Source organism: Cebidichthys violaceus, unplaced genomic scaffold (assembly GCF_023349555.1).
Source record: "Cebidichthys violaceus isolate CVI_PGR_0920_01 unplaced genomic scaffold, fCebVio1.0.p SCAF_8, whole genome shotgun sequence".
In the NCBI taxonomy this organism is placed as follows: Eukaryota; Metazoa; Chordata; class Actinopteri; order Perciformes; family Stichaeidae; genus Cebidichthys; species Cebidichthys violaceus.
Genome location: NW_027176964.1, coordinates 9439425 through 9456688, shown reverse-complemented (window position 1 = coordinate 9456688; position 17264 = coordinate 9439425). Strand labels below are relative to the sequence as shown.

Genomic DNA, 17264 nt, shown 5'->3' with positions numbered 1-17264 from the left:
TGTGTGAGTGCTGCATTTGCACGGTATGCAGTCATTTGTGAAAAAAACAAACAAAAAAAAAACCGAGTGGATATTTTTGTATTTGTCTGTGTGCACATGAGAAACACTGTGTGGGTTTGCATGCGGTTGTGTGTGAGTGCTGCACTTTGTCACATTGTTAACGCAAAGAAAGTGGCTTCACAAACGCAGAGGGAGCCCTCCAAGGCGAGGTCATTGTTTATAAAACTGAAAAATTGTTTTGTACTCTTGTGTCAGTTCTTCTAAACCCACAGCAATGTAATACATTTCCAAAGCATGCAGTGTGTGTGAGAGCTTTAATGACAAGCACAAAGATGTCTCGAGTTTCTCTGTGATTTTCTGAGTATTGCACAAAATCTCAAGATGCACCTTTATGGTATGGCGCACTGCTTGCAAACAAAAATGACGACGATGAAATGCTACAACCTCAAAAAGGAAAATTTGCCATAGGGGAAAGGTTCAGAGGAGATTTTAATTTATCTACCACATTTTGGACTTGCATTACACAAGGTGTCTTATCTGGTCCCATACCTATGAAATATAAGACAAAGATTACCTCTAGCTAATCCGCAGTGACACACCGCAGACAAATAAGTCTGGCAGCTCACCCAAGACGTTTGTCAGCCCCGTTTTGATTAATATCTGCCTTGTTGGCACACTGATATCTTGAAACCCGATATACCTCCAGGAAAGAAGAGAGAAGCATGACAGTTATTATGACCCTGTCTCTCTCTCTCTCTCTCTCTCTCTCTCTCTCTCTCTCACACACACACACACACACAAACACAGATCTATAGAGTGATGGACTGGGTGACATGTTGGCCTTAGCAGTGTAATGATAGATTCATAATTTCCCCAGTAACAGACAGTTTATTCTCTGCCCTAACCCTTTCATCTCATAGAGAGGGTACCAGGGCATATTTCATGTTTTTGATGTCCCCTGCCAACATGCTCACAATTGTGTTTGTTGTGACCAAACAGACAGCCAGACAGACAGAAAATGAAGACAGAGGAGTGACTGGTATGTCTGGTCGATGATCTGCAGTAGATAAGAACTGGGTGTGAGGGAATTTTCATGAGCAACTGCGGTTGCTGTGTCTTTGGCTTGGACATCTTCCACTGTCACAGCACACGGTTGGCTAGCGACGCCCACGCGCGTTGTTGATAAGGGAGACATCTCACTCTGACTGAATGCAAAGACGTAACCAGCAGACGCTGTCCTCGTTCAAGAAGAGGTTCCAGCCCTCAGCACCCTCCCTTTACCCACTCCTCCACAGGAAGCACAAACCCCGCAGCTGTTGCTTATTTGGAATCTGACTGAACTTGCAGTGATTCAGAAATCATTCCAAATGATGGAGCACTCAAAGCCCGTCTTCTGCAGTTCAAGTGGTCTTGGTAAAAAAACAAGTACAGGATGAGTGACAAGGCACCGGTAGGAAAGAAAAAGGCCTTTCATTCTCAATCTCTACTTAGAGGGAGAAACTGTCCTCAGACATGAAACCAATTAGCCCAGGTAATTCAGCTACACACACAAGCACTCGCACAGATACACATTAAGCCACACACAAGCTGCATGCACATACACACACACTCGCATTCACCAGCCAACACAGAGAGCAATTTTCTGTGTACACCTACGGTGACAGCCTTGTTCACACCCGGCTTCCATCAGAGTATTTCAATTTCCCTAAGATCAGCCTTGTCTTGTCTAGTTTCCACAGCCAGCCAGCCAGCTCCAGCCCGCCCGCCCGCCTGCCTGCCTGCACGACTTGCTGTCAGCTGGGGAGATAGGAGCATGAAACAGCCCTCAGCGCCAGCCAGCGTTGTGGGGACTGCCAACCCTTTCTCAGGGGAAATCACAGAAGCTTTAGTCAAATCACACAGGCATTGGTTGGCCATTTCCCATTTCCTTTTAAAAGGAATGGATGGGGTGAAGGAGCCACAAGATGGTGTAGAAAGGAGACAAAAAAAAGGTCAAAAGCCCGTGGGAGGGGGGTGGTTGAGTTGTGTCATGTGACCGAATGTCTACCATTAGCAGAATATCAGAGTAGCAGATGAGTAAATGGAGTATGCTAAGTGGTTATTAGCAACAGGGTGGGGCTCACACAGCCGTCAAGCCATAGCTTGCGCACCTGTCCGCTGGCACTGGGGATTTCGAAAATGTCCCTTGAGTACGTGTATGTGTGTGCGTTTTAAATGAGCTGTTTTGTGGACCATTCACCCATTTAATCGTAAGTGGATTTGAAGAGTTTTATTTTAAAACGAGCAACCCACATTAATTAGAAAAGATGGCTCTTTCAAAATTACAAGAGGTTTAGTTTATTATTGAAATTATAATTCATCCTATGACCTGGGCTTAGGAAACAATTAGGTTTGTATATAAAAAAAAAAGGCACAGAAACAAATTATTATGTATATATTATTGGGATTCGGCATTTCTGTTTGGGTAACTGTACATTTGTATTTTAAGCATTTTAAGACACCTATTTCCTCGAATTCATCTCTCTCCGCTGTATGTGGGTTCCAGTAGCTAAACGCTGGGTTACTCCTCAGCTTAAGACCATAAAACCCTCGTAAAAACTATTAGTCCTCCCTTTCAATGGCTCCCTGATTTTGATCGCAGTTATATCTGACCGCACCTCCCGTTACCCTCTTTCAGTTTTTACCAAGTCATTTGGAAGACAAGGAAAGACAACAGCTCGCTGTAGTCCCTCATGTTTGGAGGGTAGCCCAGAGTGTGTTCTCCTGCATTTATATTCTGCTATGTCAGCTCCACCTGCAAGCTCCAATAAATTAAACACAGCCAGGTTCACTAGCAGTTCAGTCTGTGGGAAAATTATTAATATAGAGAGCCTAATGTTGACTATGTCATAAATCAATTGGAAAACAATAGCTTGTAGGTGTCAAGGTAGCTTGCCTTGAATGGATTCAAAGAGCCGCAAGGCTAGAGGATGTATTGTGAGTACATTGCAGAATATTAGTTACTCTAAAACCTACAACGGAAGTGGGTTGGCTCATTGTGTAAGGCTCACTCAAGCTGATACTTTGCCAGCGTACGAGTCAAAACCCAGAAGTCTCAAGCCGAGCCAAAATAAAGGCTCGACCGAAGGCCTACAGCTTCCAATGCCAGAAAGCACAGCTCCTTCTCATTAGTAGCAAGTGGTAGATCAATACCAAATGGTAGGCTGTTTCCACAGATACAGAGGGAGGGAGGGAGAGAAATGAGGGAGCGAGAGAGACTGCATTAAACATTGATGGGGCCTTGCGCTACAGATCAATAAAGGCAGCCCTCTTCACACAATTACACGTCAGCAAGCAGTCGCATCATACATCACAGACACATGGATGCTCGCATTTGGGACAAAGAACATCTATAGAAATAAAGAGCAGCAGGTCTAGATTGGCCAATCTCTCCATCCTATATGAGTCTATATGTATGACTTCAATTCTATGGGTTGCAAGTGAGAATGGCAACATGTTTGTGTGATTCTGCCCTTTGTGGCCATGTCTGTATGATTGTATGGCTGCTGGTCGATAGAACATGTGCTGAAGCGCCTCTCTGAAGCACGACTCCTTAGTCAATATGGCAGACAATTCTCTGCAGATTTCCCTTCCAACCCCATAACACATCTTTTCCATTCATCTGACCTTTAACCCCCCCCTCATCCCCCTCTTCTATGTCCTCCTGTTCAAGGATGCTGGCACACTTTGTAATTCAACGAGACAATCATGTCCAGATGCTGGATGCAGGGCTGAGAGGGGCTTCTCTTTGAGATTGTAGCAACAAACTGAAATAAGATCCAAAGGGCCTTGAACAACATTATTTAAGAGGGGTTTATCTTTTCTCCGCAACTGATTCAAGATGGGAGGACCAAGAGAGGGAGGTACGGAAGGGAATGTACAGACAGAAGGAGAGACAGAGATGAAAAACCAAAAGACGAAATCAGCGGGATTGAAATGAGCACTTAACAATGATGAAGCCCCATGGTAGCCTGCTGAGCCTGGCATCTTAATACAGGGCTGAAAACAAAGTGACAAACAAACATGAGAAAAGGCTGCTGCGTCTCCCAAACTAATCAGCCGTCCACTCGAGGGATTTATGAATAAAAAGGGAACATTTTTGACAGAGCGAAGTGTTTTCGAAACAAATCGTGTGGAAGATTGTCACACAGACAGACACTGTTCACTCACTTCAACCTGGGAAATCGCCCAAAAAAAGATTGTTTATTGATGGATAGGATCAGCTCAAGTCCAACATGGTCAAGATCATTGAGCTGATTTCAAAAGTGTAACTGGGTTAATGGCAAAGCACTGCTTCAGGGTGAAAAGAATATGAAAGAAGTGATGTCTTTGATTAAGTCACCGTGTTCAACAGAGAAGACAATCCTTACGAACATAGATGTGAGACTTTTATAATCCGCGTCACACCAAAGCTGTGTCACTCATACTGAAGACTTTTTCGCTTTAAATAGAAGATACAGAACAGTCAACAGAAATACATCAAAAGAAATACGTTACTTCTATGTCTCCCTGAAGACAGCAATGACAATGTGGCTGATTTGAAAATTGAACAGAAAATAATCTGCCAACCTCGGAGACATTAGCTGGGAGTGATGGGATACACAAGTCCCGCTTCGGTGAGCCACAGACAGAATAAATGAGCAGGCTCACAAATCACAGATCGCACTCACACACACACACACACACACACACACACACACACACACACACACACACACACACACACACACACACCATATTAACAGTGTTCTGGGTTCGCAGACACTCGCTCTGGCTGAGTGAAAAAAAAATTTTCGGCATGAAAGAAGACCGGGTCTCGGGGACAACAGAAAAAGCAGAGAGATGAGAGGAGATACAGAGGAGGGGATTCACAGAAGCCAAAGTGAGATCAGCAGCAGATGTTAGGAAGAATGCCTCGCAAGACAGAAAAATTATTATACATGCAGCATCTGCAGAACCTGATGAAATTATCCTGTCATCACAGCAAGGTGACATTCTCTTAGCCTGACACATCTGGGCTGCCACGTCGCATAAAAGTTAAGATTCAACCTTGCGGCACTGGGTGAGCAGCCACACTCTCTTTCGCCACTATTACCGGTTTGTAAAAGAGTCGCTTTGGAAGGGAAGCAGGAAAACCCAGAGGCGGGGTTGGCAAACAGACAGGGACACAACCAATGCACACCCAGAGGTTGGTGACAACAGACTTACGCATCTAATCACTTCCGCGTGGTCAGTTACTCATTCAGCTATAGGCGTGGGACTGAAACAGCACATTTGTACATAATTCCCCCCCCACACACACACATACAGACAAACACATACAGACACACACACACACACACTTTACACCTCTCCATCTCTCCTTCTCCTTCATTCTCTCTCTCCCTTTCCCTCTCCTGGTCAGGGGAGAGAGGTTAGGCACATCATTTGCATGCATTAACATTGCATTAGCAGACAGAGTGATCTTTAGAAACCAGGCTGCCGGTGAGTGTCATCTTTAATTCATCATAACCCCACCACCCACCCTCCTCTCGCTCTCTCTTTACCTCAACCTTCTTCTTCTCCTCCCTCTTTCCTCTCCCACGCATCCATCCCTCTTCTCCCTCACCCTCTCTCCTTAATCCCAGTGCATCCTTTCTCCTCCTCATCTCTGCGTGTCTCTTCCATTTACCACTGTCTTTCATCTCCTTCACTTCCCCCCCGTCTATTTTTTTGCCTTCTCTCTTCCGTTCCTTCCCCTTATCTTTCTTTATCTCTGCCTCCTGTTAATGACAGGCTACGGGGGGGTTGATTTCTCTTCATTTTTGAGCTCTATGTAGGATAAGAAGGAGAAGGGACACACCCAAAATACACACAAACACTCCTTGTGAGCATCGGTCTCGGAGGCAAGACTGAGAAGAGGATCTCTAGGCTTCATACGGGGCTCTCTGATGTGACACATTGGCCTGTGCTTATTACAAAAGAAATCTCCCAATCAAAAACTCTCTTCTTCTAATGCTTGCAAATTACAAGTAATTTTCTAGCTCACTGGATGTAAAGGAGAGGAAACCAATGTTCTTCTATATTGTAACCATTACCAGAGACTGATAGGAAGAATCTAACCAAGAATTAGTCCCATCCTATGGGTCAATTAAAATTAACAACCTAATTACTTTTAGCGTAAGTGCAAAAGACTTTCAATTAATCCTCCTTCTATACAAAATAAGAAGGCGGTAAGGAGCAAAGATGGGTAACAGCTAAACTACATAATGGTGGGGCTGTAGAGTTTATGCTAGACAGATCAATGTGAGCTAAGCAAATCTCCAAAATATTTCCTAACATGTGTATCAGTTTCAGGCCAAACAGAGGGGATATTAACGCCTCCATGAAAAGGTTAAATTATATCAACATAATCTGGTGAAACTCGGTGTTCAGCATTCTGACAGAAGATATACCATTTAAAATGTCTCGTTTTCTCTCTGCTCATGACGCACACAGCAGAAATATGATCGCCCCTCATGTAGAGCTTTGGAGTGAGTCTGGCAGTGATGACACCGCTTAGGGAATTCTGCAGTTACTTTAGTAGACCATCATTTAATGGATCCTCGCAGGGACCAATCAAAAGCTAATATTTTTGTTGTTGTCTCCCACATCCCCTACAGTGAAGATAATTCTTCTCACCATCCTTTTGGAAAGGAAAATAGACAACATTGCATGTGTTTACACATATACAGCACAGAAAAGCACATTCATTATTTATTTATTTTTATTCGCACTGACATTTTTTATTCACACTGACATGCAGCTCCTAGACGGATCTCTTAAATTATTTTATCCTAATTCTAAAAATGCTAATTTTAGAAAATGTGAACATAAAATGTCTTTTTGTTGGAAAAATGTGTCTATGTTGGAAAAAAAAATGTGTATTTCATAAATGAGTATATATTATCTTACTCTGCAAGGTTAATGCTTACATACACACTTATTGGGCTGCCAAACACGTAATGCAGAGAAACTCAATATGAAACCATTTATACCTCACAGTAATGAGCCCAGGATCGGCTAAGGCTTGCTGTAGCAGCAGACCAGCAGCAGTGACCAAGCAATAATCCAGATGGAAGCAGCGCTAGCCTCCCACAACCATCACAATACTCATTACTGCTGATATTACCTCAGCCAGTCTGTCTGCTTTTAAGAAACCTGGCAATTTACTGCAGTAAAATGAGGTAATTACAACTCTTATCAGGCTCCTCACCTTACAAAACAGAATCCAGGGAGAGGGAGACTACTCCCCAATGGTTCACTGGCTGTAGAACAAGGCTTTGGCTGGCTTCCCAATCACTCAGCCACACCCACCTACTGTCATTTATTCTCTTTGCGACTCCTCCCACCCCCTTTCTTTCCAATAAATGCATTAAAAGCAGAAATTTGATCACTTTAATGACACGACTAAATTTCTCAATCAATGCCCCAAATTAAAAGCGCAGAGTGGGTGACGTGAACCATAAGGGCCCAAGGAGTATCATTTTACAGCGCAACAATTGTGGCAAAAAAACGCTACCCTGCTCCCACAGAGGTGAATAAGAAAATTACTGCTAAACTCTGTTTATGTTGGAGAGCTACCATGGAGGGGGAAAAAATGGCAATGTAATTTAACCTTTTCCCGTAAGGAGAATGGCTTGACAATGAAAGTCTATCCACTATAGTTTTGACATTTCTAAACTTCACAAATGAAAGTTAAGGTTTAGCCATGACTTGGCCCTATCATCACTTCTGCTGGCTAGAGACACAAGCAGACTGACGGAGAAGAACTGTGTGCATGTCGCGTTGGGATTGTGTGAGGCTGACATTTAGAAGTATAAGCTATAGCTAATGGGCTACGCGGGGCTGAGTTAAAGCATCTTTGTTTTTCAACCAGACCAGGAAATAGTGCTGAGTGCACAAAATGATGTCACTCAATTAGCTCCCACTGCAGTCCTTCACTCTAATTAAGACAGTAGGAATCGTCATTAGCGCAAGCCACGTGTGAGTATGCATGCTGTTGAAGAGTGAGGGGTGAAAGAACTAAGTGCAAAAAATAGAGAGAAATAAAGGAATCAATAGAGTGAATGTCAAATGTGTGCACAGTGTCTCTGACGGCATCTCGCCGTGACTCGCCTGGTTGCATTTCATAGCAAAGAAATAGATAGAACTGACTGACTTCTTTCACACAATTGAACTGAAATAATATGCGGAGCCAGTATGGAGGGCAGAGAGAAACCAAGAGAAATAGAGAGATAAAGTAAAAGAGAAGGACAGGACTGAGAGAGAGGGAGAGGGAAGAAGGTCTGTAGTTCTATAGAGGAGAGATATGGAAGGATTAATCAGAGAGACACTGCGATAGAGCGGGCATCATGTGGCAGCGGCCTGCGTTATCTTATACAGAAATTGATCTAACGCGCTGAACGCAAAGAGTCACATCATTTCCTCGAAATTTCCTGACCCCATTTCTGTCCTGCCGCCTGAACGTACAAAAGATACACTCTGCTCCTGTGTGGCACTTGCAATATTTATGAACAGTAAAACAGGAACAAAACTGTCTCGCACTCACACAAACATCACGCCAACAGCAGGAAAAAAAGAAACACACAGAGGGATAAAAGAAAGTCTCACATGTATATGCACAAAAAGAAAGGCACGATGTGTATATGCATGCTCACAAGAGCCGTCAAACACAGCACGGCCCAGCTGCACCTTCTATATCACCTCCACTGGGACACCCTCAGAGTCTGACTGAACTTTGGGTGGCATTTATCAGGGCCGTAGAAAAAACAATAACTTGATACGGATTAACCTCTGTCCCTGCTAGTTTCTCCTCAGGAACAAGGCAATGCACCCCTGGAAAGTAATAAAGAAGACTGTGTTCAAGGGGGCATAGGCAAACACCAGCGAGCTATACATCCAATCTCATTAAACGCTGTTGTTAACCATGTTTGGATGCATCCAGAATAATCCCCCCATCGGCAGAGAGAGATGGAGCCTTGACGATTTGATGCCGCGCTCTCTCCATCCATCTCATCTGTGGCAGTAAAAGAACAACCTTCAACCACCTTGAACCCACTGGAGCTGAATTTCAATAAAAGTCAAATTATCACCCGCGCCCATGGGGCTCGGGGAAAGGCACTGAGCTTGAATTGACTGTGCGTATAAGACGATTTAACAGTCATATGGAAGTGTGAGTGAGTCAATCATATGACGCACGTCTATTTCTCACGAGGAGGAAATCTCAGCGGTGAGCAGTGGTTAGTGTACCCTGTCGAGAGAGGGTGCCACTGGGATGGATCGCTGATTGTTTTCCATGAGAGTGAGTGAGTGAGTGTGTGTGTGTGTGTGTGTGTGTGTGTGTGTGTGTGTGTGTGTGTGTGGGTCAGCGCTTGCATGTGCGTGAATGCACATAGGCGAACATGCAATTGGGAAAGTGTTATTCAATTTAGCTGCCGCTCTCCCTTGACCGACGTAGTGAGATCCAGGTAATTGATGCCTCAGTTCGGTATTCCCCAACCACGTGCTCTTCACCAGAGGGACAGTGCTGGCTAAGCCGGTGTGAATGAGAGGAAACGCGCGGTGTGATCTCACTCCCTTAACTGCGAATGAGGTGTTCTTCTGGGATCTCGTTAGTGTAGCTCCACCACACACATATGCGCCATTTCACCAACAACACACACACGCACATAAGCGGCGAATACATCCCAAGAGTCTGGCTAAACTATTGCCGACCGCAGACATTCTCAGGTTGAAATCACCTCTCATTCCTCGCTATCTATCTCCATAAAAAAAAAAATGTCTGTGGCCTCTCAAATGCCTCCGAGCAAACACAATGCTTCCATTAAAAGCAAACACTAAATCCACCTTCTTGCAGCATATGCTCACATGCCTGGGGAAGTCTATATATTTTTGGAGATGGGCTTTGTTTTTCCTCCGGGGCTTTGCTGGAGTCTGCATACAGCAGTGGGGAATAACAGATAGAAAATAGTCCTGCGGCTAAAAGAGAAACTTTCAGCAGAGGATCTTGACCTTCTAGCATCAGGCTGACAGAGGCGGGTGAGACTCTCCAATAAGAATCTATAACAAGAGAGAAGGAAGGAAAGAGAGATAATTTTTACCTCTGGGGAGTAAGAGACAGACCTTTTTTGAGTATATTTGTCTGGAGGTCTTCTATCCTGCAGTGGAAAACAGTACATGTCCTCTATGCGTTTCAGTGCTTCTTTAGAGTTGGGGAATGGAAACCGTAAAAAGCGGAAAAAGGCTGATGGGTTTGGTTTCCAGGAGGAGTTTGTGTTTGATGTCCTTCCATTTGATGCTGCTGTTTTTATTTCCCACCATCAACCTGCCCACTCTTTTCCTTTGCTTCCTCTTTTTAATCAGTCCTTTGTTCTCTTTATCTCTCTTGCTCTCTTCTCACTCTTCTTTCTCCGAGCCACTCTGAATGCTAAGCCTCTGCTGGGAGAGCAAATGTCATTTCACACACACTTCATTCGGTCTGTTTTGCCACAGGGAGAGTGTGGGTGATCTTGATCTCGTGCCGCTGCCACCCACCCACCCACCCACCCACACTGTATCTGACCTCATCTGATTTGGCATCCAGGATACTCGGGCGCTTGATCTCTGGCCCGGAGCGCAGCCCGAAATGTCACAGCTGTCCAGTGACACTAGAGGGGAGCACTAACATCAGCCATCCCTCCGGCCCTTTCTGCTCTCTCGACAATAGCTGTGCCGGTACTAGCTGTCATCTTTGAGGCAACATTCACCACACACTTCTCTTCTTTTCCCCCTTTTTTTTTCAACCTGCCATTTTGAATCTTCCGATCCCTCTGTTGACGGCTGATGTAACGGAGACAACATGGGTGGATCAGAGGGCGAGCCTCTGGATGCAGTAAGACAGCCTGTGGTTACCCTCTCAGTTAAAGAAGTGCCAGCCAGAGGAAAGCAGAGAGCTTCCAGGCAGCGCTGTACTCAGGCCCGCCAGATGAGGCCGTTTGCTGGCGTGACGTGAGGCGTGCTCCCGAAAGTCAAAGTGCGACACTCTGCTCACTGCTCGACAACGGTGAAGCTAAAGAGCTGAGACGCCTCGTTAAATATGTAGTGCCGCCGACCCACTTCAAGCTGTTCCTTTACTTCACGCGTAAGAAGCTGTGGCAGAAAAACACTCGCTCTCTGCTCACTTTGCTCACTCTTGAGACACACACACATTTACGCATCCACACGAATGCACAGATACAAGCAGATTACACAGCTGTAAAAGCTGCTCCAAGCTGGTAAAGTATTTCTCCAGTTGTATGTCACTAAGTTAGAATAGATGCAGGTGTCTGTCCTGTGTGGGCGCGAGTATCTGCTGCTGGTGTAAATAGCTCTGATGGGAGACACAAGTGGTTCGCAGGTGTTTGGAGAGAACAGCACCCCGTCAGGACCTACTGTATTTTAGATGAAATGGCAGGAGCGTTTGCGTTGGCGGGAATAACACCTTTGGGTGTGTTGTGTAGGAGAAATTGTATGCAATACTTAGTATTTGTTTGAAGCTGCTCGGAGGGCAAAGCGAAGATTTACTGCACTTCTGTGTGCCAAAACGTTGAGACAATCCTTGTTATGTAAAACAATGGCGGTGTTGTCAAGCTGATGCAGTTAACTCCACCCTGTCCACATGTAAGTCGGGCACTGACATTTTTTTTTAAAAAGGCTCAGCGGGTGGGAGGGTTTAACACATTTTTCACATAAAATTATACACATAGATATGAATACACAGAAGGAGACACATTTTGCAACATATTAATGTCTTTCATTTGCACATTTTATATAAATTGGACCATTGTTATGTCAACAATGGTAATGATTCATGTTACATGCAGATCTTGAATAGGTTGAAAAAGCCTCTGGGGCAGCAGATATTAAAACCTTCCACTGATATCCACACAACTGACTTAAGCTTCTTAATCAACGACTAAGATCACTTCTCTTCGATACGATTTATCTAAGTTAATGACTAATATGGCAGGGTTGTCACTTTTTCAAAAGATGAAGTGTGAAAATCGACATAGTATATGTTCAAATTCATTCAGATGCCACACACACAGCCTAATCTGCTGCAGAATTAACCTCTTCCACTCCTTGCGAACTGTCAGAGGCTATAGCAGGCTCAGTTTTAGAGCAATAAGAAGGTTCTGGTATCATATTATCTGATAAACTTTACGCTTATGCAGTTCGGGGCAAAAACAATTAAAAAAAAAAAAATGTGCCTATTCTAAAAATGAATTCTGCATACAGAGGTCCCTTAACAGAAGTGCTTGCCATCCAATTGTCAAAAATGCAATTCTTGCAGAGATCTGCAAATGTCAAAGTTGTTAATACCAAATCACACAAATCACAGCATGGACTTTTCTGTGGTGTCCCTCAAGGTCTCTGTGTCTTAATGTGGTATTTTGGTTGTTTAGCGGTGCCTCCGCTGCCTCAAAATGTATCCACGATTTTTCCATCTATGGTGTTGGATGCTAAAAGCTTCCACATATTACATTTCAGACGGTTTGGGGCCATAATTATCCATTCATTACAGTTCGTAAATTTTTCTTGATATTGTGTTGGTAAAGAGAACTACAGCCTAGATGACGCAGCAAGCCATGAAACAGAATGTCAGTGCATTTTAAATGTTCCCTGTTGTATTTCAAGGCAAGGCCTGTTGCACTTTTACACAGCAAATTTAGATTTTTAACACATCATTACTGATTGAATCATTTTTTTTACCACGGTAGCTTGAGTTTCAAATAAAACGCCTTAATGCATCTAGGCAATATCAGACTGCTTTACGAGATGCTGGTAGGAAACTAACCTACACATATCTGCAGTACGTGTATGCCATAATACTGATGAGCAATTGAAAAACAAAACACAATGTACCTTTAGTCATAAGCTCAGTACATGCAGCACTTGTATAAATGCGATAAAGCACAAAACACTGTGCGATGGTGGAAAGAACAAAGATCTCACTCGTTATTATAAAAGGCAATATTCCAAATGTGTGCCAGTATACACAGTACATTTCATAAAATGCTTTTTGCCCAGGCTTACGTGTATGCTCAGCAAATATGACTGCCGTTTCATGAAGTGTTTGTTATCTGCGGTTGTGCAGTTATTATGTAGATGGGTGTTGGAATGACTCCCAGAGAGTTTTCACACACTACCACTCCTCTTTTCTCTTCCCCAGGGGTGTTGTTAGCCTGTGTGTCCCTTGACAGCTCGCTCCACATAATGACCATGACAGCCCAAAACAAACACAGGTACAAAACATAAGTAGACCAAAAAAAAAAAACAGAAAGTAGAACCAGAGGAGATGAAGGACCGAGGCGGGCAACTCGCAATCTTTGGCAAGACCTATGGCTACTGCTGTGGTGGCTGTGGCTGGCTCGGGTAGACTATTTGTCCCTGCTTTTTTTCCCCGCACTTTTGCATCCCCATTCCACTTTTTTTTCTCTGCTCAGCTGTACACAGATGTAGTTGATCATGGTCTCTGTAAAGGCATCAGGCGATGGTGAGATAATGCACTGTGCCATCTCTTCTTTCTTTCCCTATTCCCCCCTTCTTTCTCTCTGTCCCTCTCTCTTCCTCTCCCCAGGTGCGCTGGGGCTACGTGATGAACAGAGCCACAGTGTCCGCGGTCTCTAATGGGGATGTTATGCAGGAGGCGGGCAGAAGTGCTCACATCAGGTTCGTAAATCACAAACTCCTGGAGAGAGACTCGCTGCATGGCCTCACTGCTCCACTAACCGTGCGACAGAAACGCACATATAAATGGAGGGGGAGGGGGGAAAGCGCCACGTACACACACACGCGCGCACATATGCAAACACATATTGAGTATTTGCATACTTAGACAGATGAATATAGATACACACACTCAAATGCACATCTGCACATGGGCTGCTACTGCACAGCCCATTTCCCTGATCTCCAGTGCATAGTCAATGTTTGCCATGTAGCTACTGGGACACAATTCACCTACATCTGTCCGGTGATAGCACCTCTGCCAACAGGACAGTGTGCTACACCAGAGCTTGTGTCAATGTGATTGAAGTTTGACAGAGCAGTTAAAGCATTATTAGTGCTCCCTGTCACAGCCCAGCACACACAGGGGCCTGCCGGTGCCACAGGTGAGGTAAACACAGGCCCCATTTAGCATATTACCCATCAGTCAACACGACAGGCAAAGGAGATAAAGAAATGCACACCCACTGTGAGTGGGAAAACAAGCACTCCAGCCTGGCCCGTCTCACAAGCAGGGCTATATGAAGGTATTTTGCCCGGTGTGTGCACAGGCAACCCACACACACACTAACCCACAGACATTCCCACCCGCACACATGAAAATACCAAGCAAAGACACTTGCTTGTATGCGCACACACACACACACACACACACACACACACAGGTTGATGACAGAAGAGGCATTATCTGAAGTAAAATCTCTCCAGGAGATGCCTCACATAGCTAATTGACTGTGATGAGCCAGAGCCAGCACGACTTGATGCTTTCTTTTATCTTTTCTTATTTATCCATGAATTTCCACTTTATCTGCACAAAGATAATCTGGAGAAATCCACAAAATTGGGTATTTCTCCTGTGTGATTTATAAGCCCCAAATCCTTGAAAAGATCCCCAACTGCTGATGCATGGCTTATTACTACAAATATGCTAAGCTGAAAAATCCGGAGTCAGGAATTAGATTTATTGTCTGCCTCGAACATATCGCTTCACAACAACATGCTCCATTTGACACTTGGGATGATGGGAGTGAAAGAAAATGTCAACTCTTAATTTCAAGACCATTTAGGGAGGGGGAAAAAACAGTAAAGGTACGAGCAACAGGTATAGGAGTTAGCACACACCAACAATGGTAGGCTCTTAACACTTAGTCTGTTGCCAAAAGGCGGGGGGCCATGATGTGGCAACAGGGGCTTAGCCAATAGAGCTGTTTGGACTAGAAACAGACAGCTGGCACAGTGGTAGGGAGACCCGTTTAAATGCTCTCTCCTCAGGAGGCTATGAACCAAGTTGACCTTCGCAGACTCAGTCAAATGTAGACATAAATATACAAATATACACCAACAGGGATGTTCTTAAGTAAATGAGCAAACAGCAGGAGCCTTTTGGTTGCATTGTGCTTTTCATTGAGCCGCAATGGCAGACAAGAAGGATGTTTGAAAAAATAAACAATAAAAAAAAGAGGTAGGTTACGAAAACAATGGAGTGAGACAGGCTGACAGAGCAATTGATACAGCAGACAAATATCAGACAGCACGCATACTCTCACAGCAATGTTTACACGGTCTGCTGGTATTTGCCTTGCATCTTTGAAATGGCATGAAACAACCTTTATCCAACGTGATTCTTCCCTGAAGATAATGGATTGTGAACACAATACCTCCTCCTCAAACTTCGTCGTCTGCCCCTTCCTCACTTCCCATCATTAACAGACACACACACACACACAGAAGCGCAGATACAGCAGACAGAGACAGACACACGCACACACACACACACACCTCTGTCAACACTCCCCGAGGCAGCAGTGTTAATTCCTCCCAGCCTATTCTCAGTCACACATGGCCGTGGAGGCAGTCGCCAGCGGAGCCTCACTGCTAGATTAACCTTTGCTCTCGCCACAGATCTGTTTTTCAGTGGGACCGGCAGTCGGACAGGGGCCACGGCTGGCAGATAGTAACTCATTGTCAGAACACTGTCAGCGCTGCATTAGTGGCTTTTGAAGTGAGGGACTGTTGACGTGGGCAGGGTGCCAGCCAAGAGGAAAAGCAGGCCCACCGCCCCACACAGCACTCAACCTGACCTTTCCCCTCAGGATGTGGGGAGAGGGTGGAAGAGTGCGAGTGTGTGTCGGCTGTGTGGCGTGGAGAAATAAAGTGTTTTCTCTGTGCTTGAGCAAGTGTGTATTTTGGCTGCTGATAGATCCCAATGCAAAAGAAAGAAAAACAATGCTGGCATTTTCTGGCCATTTCTCTCAATTTCTCACTGGTGCACAATGTGCAATTCTGTTTTCCCTATTCCCCCCCTGTGGTCTGTGTTACATTTACCAGAGGAAAAGGTCACATGTCATAGTGAATGTAATGAGCATGTTCTGGAGAAATACAGCCACTAGGACGCAAGCTGCACTGTTAAAACAGTAGAAAGTACTTCAAAATTAAGAAAACCTCAAGTACAAAAACTGAACTTTTATTTATCCCTTTTATTCTTCACACACCTCAGCATTTTTACCTCATGTGAAACCAAAGGTTTTCACACAGGCTTTAGTTAGCATCTGTGGTTCATCTGTTTGACCCACATGTGCAGCTGCAGAACAAGCGAGTAAAACCATAACGAATCAATTGGCTGTGAAGTATTTGTTTTGCTGTAAAAATCAATACTAAATGCCTTTCACAATTATCATTGGAATACACTTACAACACTCACTGGTCTACATTCTTACTTACAGCATTTCACTTAAGTCAAGTGTTGCAGTAATGGAGAAACAAATTGCTTAGACTTTCAAACACGTCTTTCAACTTAATAGACTAGAACAGACTTCACTGAGTAGAGAGAGGGAGCGAGACACAATGAGAGGGTGATATATGTGTGATAAAGAGACAATGTGATAGAGCTGCTCAACTGCTTTGCTTCAATTTTGATAAGATATTGGCCCTTTAACCAAGCTGCCACAGCAAAGGCACAGCGGTCAACAAAGTCCCTGCAAGCAAAGAATGGTCAGGGCTCTGTGAACATTCCGGTTCCACTTGCAACAGCTACACACTGCAAAAAAAAAAAAACCTTTTAAATGGCTTATAATACGACAGAGGGAGGAGGAGGATGAAGGGGTAGGGGGGCCTGAGCGGGAGCAGCCTGGCAGCTTTGTACCTCATTGTGTGGTTTGAATAACACGGAACGGCGAGATAGCTCCAAACAAAAGCGGAACAGGAAAAGGCCATTGGAGAGTTCCTTTCAACAGCCCCGTGTCTCGCTCGTTCTCTCCCACCCCCATGTCACACAGGTGAGTCTTCCTTGCTCCGCTGCTAACCAAGTGAAAAGCCATTCCTGCAAAGGGATGTTCCCAGGTGGGTAATGTACTTTTTACAGCACCTTATTCTCAATAAAAGCAGGCGGGGGCTACAGAGTCATGGAACAGAGCTGCTCTTAACAACAGGCCCAGCCCAGAAACTGCGCAGGCAGGATG

At 44.5% G+C, this 17264-nt stretch overlaps 1 protein-coding gene across 2 annotated transcripts in view; it reads right to left on the bottom strand.

The window, feature by feature from the left end:
* Nucleotides 1–17264, bottom strand: part of LOC137866143 (ephrin type-B receptor 1-B) — a 144741-nt gene that overhangs the window by 98930 nt on the left and 28547 nt on the right. The gene's annotated exons all lie outside the window — the stretch shown is intronic.